The sequence below is a fragment of the Pinus tabuliformis genome, chromosome 1_1, assembly GCF_031772625.1.
Source record: "Pinus tabuliformis cultivar Carrire ecotype Pingquan chromosome 1_1, CPIR1, whole genome shotgun sequence".
NCBI classification, from domain to species: domain Eukaryota; kingdom Viridiplantae; phylum Streptophyta; class Pinopsida; order Pinales; family Pinaceae; genus Pinus; species Pinus tabuliformis.
The window spans coordinates 554,580,126-554,600,311 of NC_142297.1; the positions used below are offsets into that span (position 1 = coordinate 554,580,126).

The following is a 20,186-nucleotide window of genomic DNA, read 5'->3' on the forward strand; positions in this document are numbered from 1 at the left end:
TGCTCCCTCCGTACCAATCCATTAATTCTCACCATGATGCAGGAACCATTGCAGATGTAACCAAGGCCATATGTAACAACAAAGAATGGATGCAACATCAACTCATGCAACACAGCGCTCTGCTCTTCAGAGGTTTCTCTGTTAGAACGGCTGCGGATTTTAGGTTATTCGTGGAAGCATTTGGATGGGAAGAGCCGCCATATATGGGCTTTCCTTACAGAACTAAGGTGGAAGACAAAGTTTACACCACCAACGAGTCTCCCCTGCACAAGCAGATAGAATTCCACCATGAAATGTCGCTGGTAAGCATTGGATCATGTCGTTTTATTTGAGATTGAAGTTGAGAGGTGTGATCGCCCGAAATTTTATTTGCTGTTATTGAAATTGGAGATCAGTCCCAGGTGAATTCTAACTTCTAATCCATGTGCCGCGGATTAACCAATGGATCTATGATAAGCAGATTCGGGTTAAGATGAATCGATACGACTGAAGATATTTATTCTGCAATTCTTCATTTCTTCTATGGCCTTTACTGTTGGAGTATAATTAATGGTTTTCTATTTTCTACTACAATTGCGATGCAGATGAAAGTGTGGCCATCTAAGCAATTTTTCTTCTGCGAGACTGCACCTCCCGACGGTGGAGAGACTGCGATAGTTCTTAGCCAAAGAATTGTGCAGCGCATGGAAGAGAGAATCCCAGAATTTGTAACCAGATTGAAGGACGTAGGGTTAGTTTTTAAAATAACTACTCCCGCCGGCATTTCACCCACTTCTTTCATAGCCAAAAATTGGCAGACTGCTCTTCAAACGAACGAACCAAGTGAAGCAAAGAAAAGGTAAGTACAACGTATAATCCATTTGCTAGATTTTAATTATTGAGGATTTTAACTAATTGGGTTTTTGCTTGGAAATCTCCGACGTGGGCATGAGCTTTACAATCTGAAAACCCTAAATCCGTTTCGAATGATCACCATTTAAAACCTGGTTATCATCTTGGCAATTTCAAAGTGCTTATCTGGTCAATTTTGAGGTGCATATCATAGTGTGGGAGGAATCATTGAACTTTTATGGAATCTATAATTTACATTTTTGGATATCTTTCAATTTTTTAATTTTTTGGAATTTTGATGTTACACCAAAAAATTAGTAGTTGTTGATAGATTTTCCAAAAGTGTAAAATTACGGATTCCATGAAAGTGTTGTCATTTCTCTAAAACCCTTACAGTAGCTCAGGGGAATTTAACCTGCCGGTTTTGATGTAATGACAAACCTCTTTATGGTATGTACCAGAGCTTAGAGCCAGGTTCTTAGACAAGGTTCGATTCTCTCTAGTTACATCTCGAAGAAAAAATTTACACCTGGTAAAAAAAATCACCTCACCTCTATAGAATCCATAATTCTATTTATATATTTAGAAATTTTACCAACACCTATAAATTTTGATATAACGAAAAACCTCTTCCCACATTATCCCTTGGATCTCAGTCATGGATCTCAGAATGTCATGGTGTATACTAAACCCCGATATCAAATTGAGATCTCGAAGCCTATATATTGCCCTGAGTTTGGATGGGTTTAATGAACTCAAGGCATTGCTTCAGTTCAAAATATCAACGCACATGTCTATTCATACAAGTTCGCCCTGTTATGTCTTCTGGTTGTGCAATTAAGCATCATCTCATTCTTAGATTTGCTTTTCAGTTAATATTAATTTCAAAAGATAATCCTTTGGTATTTGAATGAATGGTGGGCAGAGCTATGGAGATGATGGGCTGTTCGAGCTTCGAATACTAAGAGGATGGATCAGCAGAGTTTGTATTCGGCCCCATGGAGGCTATCAGATCGTTCGAGGATACGGAGGGAGGCAAGTGTGGTTTAACAACATAGTGGGATATGGTGGAAACGACAGAAACCAGTCGCTGTCAATGGGAGATGGCTGCCATATTCCTGGTGAATCTCTGTATGCTTTTCAGGCTGTAGTGAATGAAAAGTGCGTAAATTTGAGGTGGGAGGAAGGAGATGTGTTACTGTTGGATAACATGGCTGTTCAGCATGCGAGAAGACCTTCAAAGCCCCCACGTCGAATCCTTATTGCCGTGTGCAAGTAGTCCATTATTCGCTGGCAAGGGATGTTGCGTGCCTTTATCAGTGAACTAGGTAAAGAATGTAATGTGTGCCTCTGTTTTTAATTGCGCGGTGAAAGGTTTAGGATAAGGAAGCTTCAGAATTTTACAAGTAACGTCACCAGATTGCTCCAGGCTCTTTAGTAGGATGCCTATGATATTTTGTAGATTAAACTGATGTGTACTATTTTAATTGCGTTGATGTGTACTATTCTGACTGTTTTGACAAATTATGCATGTGTATCATTTTATAATATGGTGAATTGGTGGATATTATCCCATTGTAACTGTTTTTGCAAATCACGCATGTGTGTATTATTTGTTGCTTCAAATCGATTTTCCAAAAGCAAAACAAGTGGACAACATCTCAGTGAAGTAAAATCACAGATATTTTATTTAATGACACCCTGGCCGGCCAAAAGGACACTCAATTTCAATTTAAGTATAATGGTTTGCAATAAACTGCAAATTAGAAACAACTTAGGACTCCATGAATGGTTTATTCTCGAAAAGAAGTAGTTTGAGAGGAGAGGGGGAATTCATTAAATTTGAAATTAATATTAAATTTGAAATTAATATTGGAGAGAGATGTGTATTTCTTGCGGGAAAGCATGGAGAATACCTTATTTTGGTGTACGATCATGGCAGCAATCTTTTCCATTTTTATAGTTACCCTGGAGGCCAACACTTTTGAGATAAAAATCAGGTTTGAATTGAAAAAGGAGTTACAGCTCACAGGTGAGTACTGCACCTAGAGACTGCACTCATACAAAGAGAACTCTCTCTGTACACTCTACTTACATCAAATGAGCAATTATATCATTAAGTATATTACTAGAAAACATGAAGTTGCACCCAAACTCCTAAACTCTAGGAACAAATCCTAAACTAAGGAGATAGGTGACAACTTGTGTAACGATTTCTCCATTAATACAAAATAATATTAATTATTTTCAACTGCCCCCCTTAATGGAGAAAGGATTATCCTGAACTCCTAGCATCCCTCTAAACAATTCCAACTTTACACACCCAAGAGGTTTAGTAAACATTTCAGCCATGTTATCACAAGTTTTACAATATTCAACACATATCTCTTTTGACAGTGGTTTCTCTCGATGAAACAGAGCTACAGTGCTCTGCTTTTTGCTGCTCCATGCTATGACCCCAGATCCAATGCTGAATGCGTAACTTGTGATAGATCTTTGATCATCCAAGTTACTTGCCCAATCGGAATCTGAAAAACCTACTAGAATAACCATTCTAAACCTTTCCAGCAAGCTTCTGGCATACCTCCCTTGAGTAAGAAAGGTTTGTCCAGAGTCTTTCCATCTGATACACTTGTGACATCTGATTTCTTTGGTCAGATTGTTAGCAATCCCTGTTACAATCATATCATCTACATATAAAGAAATCAAACTAATTTGCCTCTGTTTATTAAACTTGGTATACAGATTTGGATCATTCAAGCTCCTATGAAAGCCATGCTGTACAAAAAATGAGTCAGTTTTCTCATAGCACAACCTGGGTGCCTGTTTTAAACCATAAAGTACCTTTTTCAATTTACACACAAGATGTTCGTGCCCCTTTTCCACAAAACCTTCAGGTTGTACTAAATAAATTTTTTCCTTCAAGTCACCATTCAGAAATGCAGACTTAACATCTAGCTGGTGTACCTGCCATTTGTGTTTTATTGCTAGGTAAATTAGTATTCTAATGGTGTTTAATTCAGCTACAAGAGCAAAGGTGTCATCAAAATCTATTCCCTCTTGCTGTGAGTAACCCTTTGCTACCAGTCTAGCTTTAAATTTCTCTATACTCCCATCCGCATTTATTTTTGGTTTATACAGCCATTTGCATCCTATGGGGGTTTTTCCTTCAGGAAATTCAACCAAATCCCAAGTATGATTTCTATCTATTGATTCTATTTCCTCATACATTGCAACCCTCCATGCATCAGATTTACTTACTTCCTCATAATTTGCAGGTTCTACAATGTTTAAAAACTTTGACATTAATGCATAGTCTTTCAATTTAGAAGGTAATCGAGTATTCCTACATGATCTCCTTGGTAGGGGACTTACCTCAAATCTGTCTATTTCAGCCTTTTCTCGGCTTGCATTATTGATTACATTCCTTGTTACTTCCTCTTCTTGTTTCTGCTCCTGCTCTTCATCTTCCTTACTGTTTTCTTCCATTAGCAATGGAATGTCCCAATCACTGTTAGAGTCATCCTTTCCTTCTTCAATCTGTTCTAGTTCTAACATTGTAAATTCCCCAGGATTCCCAGGATTGAAAGGACCAACATGTTCGCCCTCCATAAGTCGCATAAGGCCTTCAACCAGATTAGAAACGAACTGGAAGCTCTGTGTCTGTTTCCCATTTCCATAGAGTGTCAAAGGTTCCTTGCGCAAAGCCTGAGCAACAAAATTACTTGCAACCTGACCATCATCACGGCACATTCACGGATTAAAAATTCGAGCACTCCGAACCTCAACATTTGCCCCAACACGCTTGGCAAGTCTGGATATGTTCAAGATTCCCACATCATTAGTTTTGATAGTCTTCACAGGATTGTGTTTGTAATGCACAGGGGAAGTGGGGCAAGCCAAATGGTAGATCTGATCAACCTCCAACAATAAGGGTTCCACAACATCATGCCTTATCCGTTCAAACCTCAGATTGCCAAAAAGATGCAAAACATTTTCCCTCCTTCCTGTGAAGAAATTGTCGACAACAATAACATTGTTGCCTCTTGCCATGAGCCTGTCAGCTCCACCCATCACGACAACTCACAAGGACTTTCTCTTCAAACGTAGGAGTACTTTAGCCCCCGAATTTGCCATTGGACCCGAATGATATTGAGCACACCGAGAAACAGGAGTCTCATAAACAACCTGATGAGGTTTGTCGGGCACAAACCTTCCATTTTCATTAACATTACAAGCCAAAAAGCCACGCTAAAGGATAAAGAAAGTCGATGTGATGGCGATTCCTATCAAAATTAACAGCAATTGTTGCTCCCTGAGCAAATAATCTACTGGGCTCATAATAGACCACGACTTTTCTGGCTTAAGAGAGTACTCATCAATGTAATTCATATTGGACTGATAAATTTCTGATCCTCTGATGAATCAGTCTTTAGTGAGCCACCACGAGGCAAGTCCGATCTGCTGCCACCAAACAGATCAGGAACTCCAATGCACCACCACCGGGCAAGTTCGATCTGCTGACACCAAACAGATCAGGAACTCCAATTCGCCACCACTGGGCAAGTTGATCTGCTACCACCGAACAGATCCGAAACTCTAATGCGCCACCACCGGGCAAGTCCGATCTGCTGCCACCGAACAGATCAGGAACTCTAATACGCCACCACCGGGCAAGTTCGATCTGCTGCCACCGAGTAGATTAGGAACTTCAATGCGCCACCACCGGGCAAGTCCGATCTGCTACCACCGAGTAGATCAGGAATTCCAATGCGCCACCACTGGGCAAGTCCGATCTGCTACCACCAAGTAGATCAGGAATTCCATTGCGCCACCACCGGGCAAGTCCGATCTTCTACCACCGATTAGATGGGGAACTCTAATATGCCACCACCGGGCTACTCCGCTCTCCTGCCACCGAACAGAGCCGGAAATTCAAAGTGCCACCACTGGGCAACTCCGAACTGCAAAAAATTGCAGATTTTTCAAAGAGAAAGAGGTTGGCGCTCCTCGACAGCGAAATACCCGTGCCAGAAACAAAATCCACGCGTCTTACGAAATTGGCGCGATTAAAGCTTGATTTTCCGCGCCAATAGGACTTTCTGGCGTGTTGGCGCGCTTATCACCCTCAAAACCACGCCAAGTGGCATGTCTGTTCCTTAAAAAACTGCGCCAGCTCTTCCTTCTGCTCAAAAATGGTGCGACTGTTCGCAACGAAACCACGCCAACACTTTCTTGCACTCAGAGATGATCAATCATCTAAGACCTATGATCTAGGTGTTACTGCAGTCCACCTGATCCTACGAATGCTTCTGTACACTCCACTGCCACTACAGTTCTGTAATCAATGATGCATCCTAAAAAAAAAAATTAAAGCTATCCCTACTCTGTGCTCTGATACCAAGATAAAAATCAGATTTGAATTGAAAAAGAAGGAGTTACAGCTCACAAGTGAGTACTGCACCTGGAGACTGCACTCATACAAAGAGAACTCTCTCCGTACACTCTACTTACATCAAATGAGAAATTACATCATTAAGTACATTACTAGAAAACAGGAAGTTGCAACCAAATTCCTAAACTCTAGGAACAAATCCTAAACTAAGGAGATATGTTACAACTTGTGTAACCATTTCTCCATTAATACAAAATAATATTAATTATTTTCAACTTTTTGTTGTAATTCCTTCCCCGAAACTGCAAGCAAATGAGTTTGCCATTATTCGCATTTTTGAGGAAAACACACCTTCCTTATTCTGCATTACCAATATCGCCAGAAGGTTACATTCTTTACTGTTTTCTCTTTAGGCTTCAATGGGTTAGTTCTCATTATCATGTGACATTGTCCAAAGGTAGTCCGCTACTTTTAGTAGGTAATATTGAGATAAACTCCTTATTGTTTAAATTTTTTTGTTTGTAATGGCGGTTGCCTCACAAAATTTATTGCAAAGCTCTTAATGAATACAGATGAACTGACAAACTTATTTAGAATTCACGAAATTACAGCTGTAAAGGATGTACCCTATTATATATTTTGACGGCTTCAATTCTAAACTGGACGTCATTTTGACGGGTTGCTCCTCTACAAGACACGTCAAATCTGATGTGGGAAAATTTTCGGTAACCGTCAAATACGTTTTGAAATGCTAAATACCTCTTGTGAGACGTCAAATTCCAGGCCAAGCTGAGGTAAGTATCCTGGTTGTCCTGACGATGAACCACACTGGTTGGTTCGAAACGTGTCAAGAAATGGTTTATCATGTGATTTTCGCCGAAAAATCTCTCGTAAACTGGGATAATATTAATTTAGTTTTTATTATTAATTTGAGTTTTTAATTAATTTGGAGAAATAAATGTACAATATTTGCCGTTGATAGTTACATTAAAAAAATTGAATGAGTAAAACCATAATATTTGTTAAAAAATAATAAATTGGATAATATTAATTTAGTTTCTTTAAAGTTTTAATTTTTATTATTAATTTGAGTTTTTAATTAATGTGGATAAATAAATATACAATATTTGGTTCTCTTGATAGTTACATTAAAAAATTTGAATGATAAACCATAATATTTGTTAAAAAATATTAATAGATTAATTTCATTTATTCTATTACATAATTTTTTTATTAATAACATTGTAATAATTTAAAAATTATATATAATAAGTATATTACATTATTCCTAATTATAATATTTTTAGAACTTAAAATCAAGAGACATTAAAAATTAAACATTTAATTATAAGAATATTTTTATATATCTATTAAAATATAAAGAGGAGCTCAAAGGATTAGTTTAATTGATCAATTTCTTTGGTTAAAACACTTTTTCTGTACAGATATGAAGGGATGTATTATGTGGAACAAATATTCTACCATTGTCCCTAAACGATATAATTAGTAATTATAAATTAAGATCTATTTTATTATATAAATTAAAATTTCAATTCTCTCGACAGTCTTTGGGTCACTGAACATATCTATATATATATATATATATTCACAAAATATTTGTAGAAGGTTGGTCCACCCAAAGGGACCACTTCCTACTAGTGCCATGAATCCTGACCCGAATAGTGTCTAGAGAAAGTCAGGATTCATGGTGTCGATCAATCTTAGGGTATATGTATATATCCACAAAATATGTTTACAAGGTTGATCCACGCAAGGGGATCACTTCCTACGAGTGTAACCATGAATCGTGATCCAAAGAGTGTCAGAGAGAATTGGACCCGTAACCTTCTAATAAGAAAGGTGTTTTATATGAAAAATAAACACTCGAGAGATTTGATCCCTCTTGAGCCATGATAGATCCAGTGTTAAATTAATCTAAATTGGTAGTACTTTATATTAACATGTATATTAAGCAAATAATAATGATAAATTATAATACTTTTTTCAAAATGATAAATATAATTATATAAAATATTTTTTTTTAAGTAAAATTATGAACAATTATTAAGAAAAAAAAGACAATATATTCCTATTACATTATTTCTAATCATAATATTTTTAGATCTCAAAATTAATAAATATTTAAAAATTCAAAATATTTAATTAATAAATATATAATTAAAAATATGTGTGAGAAATATATACTAGTTTAGATTCATTTACTAATTCTTGAGAGGGATCGAGTCTCTTTTTATTTTAAAATAGGTTTGTATCACAAGAGATTTTTATTTGATCCATCTAGGCACTTGGTAGATTGGGAATTGAGTGAATCTAGACTCATTTAATTATTAATTACAATTATAATGATTAATTTTATGTTTTTTATTTTTTTTATTAATTTTTTTTAAATTTTTATGCAATTTAACCTCCACAAAATATTTTGTTAATAATTATAATTATTTATTTTATATTTTATTATTTTATTTTTATTTTCATGTAATTTGATTGAATTGAAAATTTAAAAAAACATTACATTACAATTTCTCTACCATCTTAAATTGAAAAAACTGGTTTAAATGCAATAAAATAAAAATATTAACTATAATCCATTTTACAATATATTAAAATAATAATTCATAAATTTGACTATTATTTTTTCTAATTTAATTAATAAACCTATAAAATCTCATACAACATATTTTTTTAATTATACCTAAAATAAATATTATATCAAATTAAAAATTAAAAATTAAAAATTTACCCATCTTGTTGATATATATATATATATTCAAAATTTTAACAAAATTGCTTTCGCTCCGAGGGTTTCGCATGATGTGAGAACTGGTCAATGGTGTTCATTCTTGAACCGATCAAGCAATAGGATAATCGGGCCATGCATGCCTGACAAGCAAGCAAAGAGGCCAATAGATTGCCGACTACACACAAAACCTAACAGGTTTTATGATGTGCTCAAGTTAAATATGTCTATCATAATTTGACTTCTGATTTTTTTAACTATTCTTTAACCTCTAACATGTTTGGTTATTAATGTGACCTCTGAGATTGTCTCATAGATAGTTAGAGTTGTCAGTGAAATAAGACTTGTTGTAGCAATGGAGACGGCATCTTCTAAACTGCACGGCTAGACTCTTTCAAATGCCATGCCGTATTCCTTAGATTTATTTCTCTGTTACATGCATTTTATTAATATGGTAATATTTATTTTTGTAAAGGGCTATAATTGAGTTTGGAGAATTGTTTTACAACTAAGTATGATGTATAATATTATTAATCATTCATTAAAGTTGAAATTTTGTTTACGTTTATTAAAAAAAAATTAAAAATCTAAAAAAAATTAATAATAATAATTATACAAAACATTTAAGAAATATTTTCTTATAAAAAAATTTGCAATCAAAAGATTAAATCTAGCTAAACTCATATTAAATCAGTATTTAACATAAATCTATATTAATATTTATTACACTGTTACTAAATTCCTCAAAAAATAGACAATACTATTTCTATGCATCCCTGAAATTCAAATTCGATTCAGTAAAAAAAGGGTCCTCCAGTTCCCTGGAAAGATTTTATAGAAAACTCATGGCCAAGAAAAATACAAGTGGGCTAACACAATCGACTAGCTCAAGAGGCAAATTCAATTTTCCAACAGTAGAGTAGAGCGGGTCACCTAGTACACACGATGGTGGCGCCCACCCCTATCATATTTTCCATCCCATTCACCGATAGATGCTACATCAATAAATAATTTAGAAGTCCCCCCATTGTTTCATCCCTAATGGTTTCTCCACATAGATCCCATCGCCCCAACTATCATCTTAGGATGACAATTGAGTGGATGGGATAGTAGGTGCTTCCTTTGATTTGGTTATGCATCTGACTGCCCTACCTATTTTTTAACATACAAAAATGCTCGAGAGACTCACACGGAGATAACTCATTGATGAATATTTTATTTAACATTAATGGAAATAATTTTCTGCATTTTTTTATTAAATTAGATGCTTTGACTCTTATAATTGTTGCAAGGAGGTATAACAGAGAGGTTGGGTTAGTAGAAAAGGACAACATCATCGTCGATGATTATTTTTCTTCCCCTTAACTCTAAAGTATAAATTTGTAAGTGTGATAATTCATTGTGGGAAAATAGTATGTGAATTGCTTCTATATGTGGTACCTAGATACACTAACCTCACACAATATGGTAAATATATCTTTCGAGGATAAAAATGATGATAGTGAGGGTGGAAGTGGTAAATGACTGACCGATGAGAGCCATTTTGTATATATTGGGTGATAAGTGATACTTTCATATTTGGACATGAGGCATCATTTTGGATATGGGGTATGATGTACCATTTATTAAGAATGCACAGTTGATATAATTTTTAGTGTATGTGTATAGACACACACATCCCATATCACATGTTCTATGAATTGAATTTTATGTTTATTTGCAATTGAAACACTAAATCACGAGTTTGAATTTTTATACCTGATAATTTAAATTTTTGAAATTTAAAGTTTTAATTTCGTTATGAAGATGCGAAAATGCAACCGAAGAAGCAATCTTCCTTGAAGAAAAATAAAAGACTATTTAATATATTCACTCTTGTATCAAAACTAACATGTAATTATCATTATGCGATCCATAAAATCAAATACTTGGTTATATTAAATTTCTTTCCACATGTTACATGGACATATGACGTTATTGATAAGTAAATTTTAATCAAAGGACTAAAACCATTTAATATTATATTTGTAAGGAATATAGCATTTATAACCATGGATTCCTCCCTATACTTGTATATGTTTTCAATCTTGAGACCTCATGACACTTAAAGAAATGGGAGAAGGGGCCTTACATGCAACTTGTTATAATCCTAACATATAACGTGAAAGAATAGGCTACATCATGGGAACAATAAGAACAGACACAATACAAAAAGAAACACAAAACTTGGGAAGGAAATCCAACCATGTGTTAATCGCATTTAATTAGTGTATTATGTATGATGGCACACATAGGACTAAGAGGTCACTAAAACATCTCCATTGCCATCGATGCCTCCCTCATACCAAGCAATGATGCAATAAATCCTCTGATATCTACTTCTGATGGGAGTATCCTTATTGTACATCACCATGCATACCGACCTTCATAGGTAACTTAGCCATAGTAATGGTCAACTGGGTAGCAAGATGCATGTATTCAAGGTTTATTGTGACTTCTACTTGTTTTATAGCCACTTATTACATATCTCAACTCTTCACATTCTCTATAGTGTCTTTACCATATGGAATACTAATCCAACTAAGAACTGCGGGGAACTTCTCTCCAATCAAAAGGGCTTCTCTTGCCTCTCTCTATGGATGAGTCTAATGTGTGGCAGCTTCTCCTGGAAGTCCTTTATTCATACATATAATTAGTAAAGGTTTGCACATCAAATATCATATTCTTTACCTTTGTCATCATCTTATCATTTCAACATTTTGTGTGTGTGTTTAGCCTGTCAAACATCATTCTTGACTGCATTATTTTTCTTCTCACATGTTGCAAGTATTTCTATCAAAGATTTAGTTATGCCACTTCTCTCACAATTCTACTGCAAAATTTTGTATGCTGCACTTTCAATTTTCTTTCCAGCTATAATAGATGATATTTGGTCCTTGCCTATTGTTGGATTTATTTTTATGCTACTAATTAATGTTAAGATGTTTCTACCTTATCATATGAGTTTTATAAAGAATGGATGTGTTGATTTCTTGTCTCTTATTGTTGTTTTCTTGGAGTCCACATTTAAATTTGTGAAGGAAACTAATAACAACTCGACACACTATGCTTCTTTTTCTTTTTGGTCAGCTAGGATTTTCACAATAAGAGTTGATTTTATAGTGACAAATGTTAGAAATAGGTTGATATCATCAACTAGAGATTGATTCTAGTTACAAAGGCGAAGAAAATATCCTACCTTAAACAAGCCTCATGTTTCACTCTTCCCTGACTTATGACTCCAGCATGTGAATGCAAGTCTCAGTGGGGTGCAAGGAATTGTCTTTTCAGGATTTATGCCATATTTATTGCAATATTCTTCAAAGGAATTTTGGTAGAACTCCCCACCATTTTTTATTCTATTGCATGTCAATAATTTATTAGTTTCCCTTTCAAAAACCATATGAAACTTCTGAGATGTATCTAGAACTTGACCTTTGCCTTTAATAGGGAACTCCCACACCTTCTTTGAATCATCAATATAGGTGAAAAAATAAGAAACTCCTTATGGTGATTTTATATTAATTGAGCCCTATATTTTAAAGTGTATCAAATATAATATTTTAGTATCCCTATTATCTTTTGCAAATGACACCCTTTTTTTCTACCTATTAGAGAAATTTTGAGGTGAAATAGTCCTATGAAGGAAAACTATAAAATAATAGTGGAAATAATTAAATAAGATTATATTACCTCATCAGATTTTGGAGTGAAAAAAGAAAAAACTACTTTCTCAACTTGTATTTTCCTTAAATTTTACTCAACTACAATTTAACTCAAATTTCGAGTAGGAGAACTCGTTGGATGCGAAATTTAATTTCACATCCAAGGAGTACCAATATTGAATACTTTCGATGGATCCTGCTACTCTAAAAATGATAAATACATGAAAAAATGTGATTGCAATCATGAATGTCATGTATTTCTCATTTTTATTGTAGTGGGCTCCATTGAAAGTATTCAACATCAGTACTCAAATGAAAAATTATTTTTTTCATCCAACGAGTGGTCTTGCTAGAAATTTGAGTCAAACCATGGGGAGATAAGTTGAAAAAGTAGTCTTTTCATTATTATTTTTTTTATAGAAATTTGTTAGAAATTGCAACCAATCAAGATTTTGAATTGAAGAGAAGAGACACAATTCTACTCTACTAATATGTGGAATGGAAATCACAATTTAGAAAAACATGCATAGACATGCAACAAGAAAAACCACAAGTACACATTAATTTTTAGGGGAATCTAAATGCTGAAAACCACTCAAGCCTCTTTGCATTAATCATATGAATAACGAATCTAATACAATTGCTAGCTCTAGCTCTGAGCTGAACCTGCAAACAAATAATTGTTATCTCTTCTCAACGAACAACTCTGGCCAACACTTAACTAATTAATTTCTCACCTAGCCTCCTATTTCCTTGCACAATTCCTAAGGAAATTAGCCCCTATTGTTTAGGATTTTCCTCCAAATTGATTACGCAATTCCCAAGGATTGATCACTGAATGCATGCAAAATTTTGTATGCTCCACTAGTATACAAATAATTTTACATTACTCTTAATTCCTCCACTCCAGCTAAGGAATTTTGATTCCATGCATGCAAGAGATTTTCTAGGCTTATTGATTAGTTAACTGATAGATCTATGATTTGGTCTATTGTCTCACTTCACAATCAACCTTCAACCAACTCTATCAATAGTTAGAGGTCAGTAAACTGATTACAAATGGAAGTAATTGAACTAGATTGCTCAAATTTAGCAATCAACACATGCAAGTATGAACTTGAAGCCCAGTAACTCGAATTCACTGAGCTAACTAGGTGAGAAGATCCATGTCACACTAGTTAACTGCTTCCAAGTTGTCTTGCTGATGTGGGAATTTGATTTACTGAATTTGACTAAGGCTAAAGTCAAATTGAGCCTTTCTTGCTACACTTTCTAACACTCCCTCTTAGCAATAAAGGTATGTTACACCACCCCTATCCAACACTCGTGGAATGTACTGTAGTACTACCTCTCAATGTTTTTGTTGCTATTGTAACAACTAAAATTGAAAAGCATCCAAAATACAAAATTAGTTGTGTCTATGTGCTACAACTGTTTCTTGAGCATTGGACTGCTACTAGTCTTTGCACTATCTAGTCGGAAAAATGCATTGTTGTTGATTTTGCACTATGCCTCCTACATTGCTATCAATACCACTCAGTGATTTTTAGCATCTGATTGCAACTAGTTTGCAACTCCCTCTCAAGATATGCCTGCATCTAGTGACATTGATCCTTCTTCTACTGAATATTGTGGGCCCTTGTAGCAAGGGTAATTATCCATGAGGAATGTATAATGCAACTTCTACTGCTCTCTTATGGATCCTTCCCAATTCCTTACAACTTAGGGACTAAGGTTCTACATCACCCCACCTCACTCCTAGAGGTATAATTACATGCATGATGAAATATGATCTACTCATACTTCTGCTGCTACTGCTCTATTGTTACTTCCTCATTGCCACTGCAACTACTACAATAATGATTTTGATCCCTCACTAAGGTTGCTCTCTTTGAAATTAGACTCCCTACGAGTCTTAATCTCCCAGTGGGAAATATCTCTGCTCCTCAATTTCCAAATATCAATGATAAAAACTCCTTTTTGTGCCACTAAAGATTGGATCATTGATCTGCCAACTAACATCATTCTATCTCCATTAAGAAGTATGAAAATAGGGTATTGTCAATCTACCCTGAACTAGGGATCAATGAACTGTACCGCCTTCTAGCTCATTATTTCTTCAATGATCATCGTACGCAAGGAATTCAACGACTACCCACTTTTCAAGATTTTGGTTGCTTGAGAATGCTACTTGTTGGGAACTTGTGATGATCCTAAATCTATTCCAAGCTCAAAAATTTGAACTTCCCTCCAATTCATACTCCAATCTCAATATGTTGAAAACAATTCTCCCCAATCTGAAGAAATGTTGCTACAATGAAGTTGTAATTCGAAATTCCTTAATGACTAGCTCAAAATATTGGTTCTAATGTGATTTCGTGGCTCTGATACCATGTAGAAATTTGAGAGAAATTGCAATTTCTCAAGGTTTTTAACTAAAAAAAAGAGACAAAATTCTACTGTACTAATTTGCACAATGGAAATCACAGCTTAGAATAACATGCATAGACATGCAACAAGAAAAATCACAAGTACACAATTATTTTTAGGGGAACCCAACTAAGAAAAACCCCTCTAGCCTCTCTACATTAATAATATGACTAGAGAATATATTACAATTTCTAGCTCCGGGAACTCTGAGCACAACCTGCAAAAGAATAATTGTTTTCTCTACTTAATGAACAAATTTGGCCAACACTAAGCCAAATATTTGCTCACCTAGCTTCCTATTTCCTTGCATAATTAATGAGGAAATTAACCCCCATTGTTTAGGGATTTCCTCCAAAATGAGTATGAAATTCCCAAGGATTGATCACTGATTGCATGCAAAATTATGTAGACTCCACTAGTATACAAATAATTTTACATTAGTCTTAATTCCTCCTGTCCAGTTGAGGAATTTGAATTCCATGCATGCATGAGATATTTTTGGTTGATCGATCAATTAACGTACATATCTCTAAGTTACATTGTTGTCTCACTTCATGACTGAGCTTCATATGACCCTATCAGTAGTTATAGGTCAGTTAACTGAGCACAACTGAAAATAATTGAATGAGATTACTAAAATTTAGCAACCAACACATGCTTGAGTAAACTCCAAGCTCACTAACTTGAATTTAGTGAGGTAATTGAGCGACAAGAGCCATGTCAGAGTAGTTAACTACCTCCAAGTTGTCATTCTAATGTGGAGATTCAATTTACTCAATTTGACTAAGGCTAAAATCAATATGAGCCTTTCTTACTACACTTTTTATCATTTTTATCATTTTACCTTTTAACTCCAATAATGGTGAATAATCCCCCATTGTTGACATCGTCATCTTCAATTTTATTGGTCGTTATAATATTCATTTTGGTTGTGCATTCTTTTTTTAGGCCCATCTTTTACATCAAAATTTCTCTAATGCATAATACAATGTTCGTAAAATTTAAATTGGGTAACTTTTATATTAGGAAAAGGCTTTTGCTCAACAAGAAATTTTAGACATCTTTCATTCATATGCCCAAGCTTGTTGTGCCATAAATATCATACAAACTCTTTCTTTATAAGAATAACAATATTTGACATTCACAACCTCCATTTTAAGGTTTAGATAGTGCCTATTCTTTCCCCTTATTCAACAAACAATTAAACTTTTATAATTTTCCATCCTCTCTTTCAAAACACTATATGGTAGCATTCATCAACTAACATTCCAGCTAAAATCAAATTCATTGGAAGTTGTGGTACATGCTTGACCTGCTTAAGCACTAAACTACAACCATTTTGCATCTTGCTTAGAAAATATCCTATTCCTTGAATATTGCAAATAGTTCTATTTCCCAGGTGAACCTTACCCATACTACTAAATTGATAATAAATAAAAAAATCTTTGCTTGGGGTAGCATGGTAGGATGGTCTATAATCTAAAATCCAATCAGTATCTCGATTGTATTCATAAAGGTTTGCATCATCATAAGTGAAAATAACTAATACCTTAGCTTTTGTTTCCATAGTAGTGGTTTCATCATTAAGGTTCTCCTCACTAGATATGGATTTTTCCTTTTACAATCCCATTTTCTATGTCCAAGTTTCCTACAATGATAGTAGGTTATTGTTCCATGCCTAGACTTTGACCTCTTTCTAGAGATTGATCTCTTTAATTTCATTCTACCATGTCATCTCCACAATCGCGAGGAGCTAATGCCTCTAGACTCGATATTATTTCTCCCATAATTTTCCTATGTATTTCATCATTTTATAAGCTGCTAGAAACATATTCAAAGCTTAATTTATCTTTTCAACATAGTTACCGATCAAACGGGAACTATTACTCCACAATGGGTACTCGAGCCTAAAAATCCCCCAGAAATGAAAAAACAACCCAAAAATAAAATGTGTTGATTCTACATCACCATTTTTCTCAAAGTAAATTTCATTATTTTTTAAAAATAATGGTAAAAAACAATAAAAGCCATTTTGTTTGGTGAAAAAACCACCTAGAAATCGAAAAGTGTTGATGCTAGAATAACATATTTTTTTTTTTCAGGGTGCATTTTCAACATTTTTTAATAATTACGTTAAAGATAAAATATCGTGACTCTAAAAAACTATAAATTTCCAATGATTTTCAAGCATGACATTAATGATAAAATATCATGTCTTTGAAAATCCTTAAAATTCCAACGATTTTTAATCATGACATTAAATTTAAAGTATAAGTTCTTTGAAAAACCTTAAGATTCCAATAAATTTCAAGCATGGTGCTAAGAAAAAATATTAATAACTATTTTCAACCATAACAGTAAAGATAAAACATCACGACTTAGAAAAACATTAAAATCTTGACAACTTTTCAACCACGGAATTAAAACCAAAGATTATGACTACAAAATAATCTTAAATTTTCAAAATATTTCAAGCATGACATTATGGGAAAATTTGATGTCTAAAAATGAACACATGAATGAAAGAGTTATTATACCAATAATAATATTTTAAAAATGCCAAATGTATAGTGATTCTGAAATCTTAGCCTAAGACAACTTGAAACATTGCAAAAAAAAAAATTAAAACTCTACTATCAAATTGACACGCATTGTAGTTGAGCTCAACCTGTTGTAATGAAAACTTAAAGACCAACCATGAAATTAACACATTGTGGGGCATACTTGATTCATTATAATCAAAATTTTAAAAACAATGATCAAATTACACATAATGGGATCAGGTTGCTAAACAAGCATCAACACAAACCCTACAAAAAAATTATATATATATATATATATGAAAGATACATAAGAAAAGGAAACAATAGCACCGTAGAAATGGAGACGGAAGCGGACGGGTTCAATGGCAAGGCTAGGTTTTTATTGAAGTTTTTACTATAACCCATGTGCAGATAGTGTCATTGGTTGGACTGTCACCTGGTGTTTTCTATTTCCCTTGGATTTTTCACAGAGGTTCTACTTTTTAATCTATCATTCCAACGCCCGATGCGATTTCGTCTTCAACCGATGCTTGGTCTCGAGGCTTTTATCCATTTTTTTACAAACTGCTGGAGGGGCAGACTTCCCTTTGTTGCCACGAGGTTCCTGTCACATTGTCAGTGGTTGAAGGTTTATTTTCACCAGGTTATCCACCTAAACAATTACGATTTTCTCACCCTGAATATTTCTGGACTGCCGGTTTCAGTGTTCAATGTTTTCTTTCAAACCCTAGTTAGCGGGCTAAAGGATTCAATACCTTCCTTTTTCTTGGAATGGCCCCAACTTTTTCTATGTTAGTAGGCATCTAGATGGAAGAAGAGCTCCTCGACTATTCCTCAAACTCACTGGCCCCAGAATACATCAAGGTCAACTACTCACACCCGTCAACCGTCGTGTTTGCACCGGAAGTTAACTTCTTATTGGCTCTTCAGGTTACAAAACTTACCTTACTCATGAACGAAATGGAGGTAAATATTGAGGGCTAAGGTAATATTCAACTGACAACAGCCACGACGGAGGGACTATTTAGCCCAAGAGAAGGCTCATAGTCTCCTTTTCTTTCCATCCCTTCACCAACTAAACTCTAAGAATGGTCACGGCCTCTTCCGACTATCACAAACCGTCAAGGAAGTGTGGGAGTTTTGGCGGCAAGTGTAGTGGCTTACATCTCGGTGCTCAAGGGTTTGATGCATAGGCAGGCCTCCTGGGTTCGACGCCCATGTGCTAAGCTCACTCACCCATGGTTACTGCACCTCCCTCAGGGTATTTCAATGGGATTGCAAGGCATGAGATAGGCACCAAGGAAAATAAGTTCTCAGAATCAGATGAGAATGTTCAAGTGGAGGACGCCCAGGCAGTACAACCACAAAAACAACGTGAAAGGAAAAAATAAAAGCACTCCAAAATGAAAGAAATAGACTGTCACCTAGTTTTCGAGGAGGGCATTACAATGGATCAAGTAGTCCTAAAGGAGAGCACCATATTCATGGGAAGGGTTAGAGACAGAAACTATACACCTGCACAACTACGGAAATGGACTGCAGAGGTATGCGGCAATTTGCTGACGCAACTACTTGGTATCATCACCCTATCTCGGGGGTGGTTCACCCTTATCTTTTCTCAGCTTGTCTAGGTTGATTAGGTGTTGACAAGATACTAGCATATCCAAATGACCCTTGTGTTATTGAAGAGATGGTCTCTGTTTTTTAACCCTGAAAAAGAAAACCTCGGTGCAGGTCTGATATGGGTTCGTCTTCAGGGTCTTCCGCTCCAGTTTTGGGCAGAGGAGGTTTTGAGAATCATTGGAGATGATTTAGGGGTGTATCAGGACCACGACAAAGCTTATTAGGATACTGGTTGCTTGGCCTTAGCTCACATAGTGGTGCATCTTGATACTAGAGAGGGCCTGGTGGATAGTTATCTGCTACAGATGGAGACAACACTCGCAGATAGATTCTTGATGATGAAGGCATCCCATTCCATTGTTGAAGGTGCCTTGAGGTGGGTCATTTATACAAAGACTTCCTCCTTATGTCCGGGATGCATCAGGATCCTCCCAAAACACTAGTATCAACTAGCACTGAAATGATGGAGAGAAATTTCCCTTCACTGGAAGATTCAGATTTTGTGAGTACTCCTCCCCCCTACTCCTCTATTTTCAAATGAATGCATGGTTTCAGAATTTTCTTCTACTCCTATGTGCTCGTCTGGGTCGTTTTCTGAGGTTGGCAGGCTCTGCTCCCCATTGCGTCCTATATGATCGGTCCCTCCCTCCTTCCTAGATTCTAATCCATCTACCAGATCAGTGTAGTCTGACCCTATATGGGGTGGGGGGGGGTAGCTTGACTTCTAGTGGTTCTCATCAATACTTCCTCCACTCTCTCCCTGCCTCTCAGCCCCCAGCCTTTGGTTTGGAAATGGATCCTCTCCACCCAACCCCTTAAAACCCCCCCATGGGAGACAATCCGAAATATCCAAAGTTATTAAGAGGGCGGGTGTTGAAGTGGCTTCAGTGGTTCAAACCCCC

At 35.5% G+C, this 20,186-nt stretch overlaps 2 pseudogenes; one reads left to right on the forward strand and one right to left on the reverse strand.

Annotated features, from left to right (window-relative positions):
* Positions 1-203: 203 nt before the first annotated feature.
* LOC149214345 (clavaminate synthase-like protein At3g21360) lies at positions 204-2,110 on the forward strand (annotated as a pseudogene).
* A 1,375-nt stretch (positions 2,111-3,485) lies between these two features.
* On the reverse strand, positions 3,486-5,223 carry LOC149214346 (UDP-glucuronic acid decarboxylase 2 pseudogene; annotated as a pseudogene).
* Positions 5,224-20,186: the final 14,963 nt, after the last annotated feature.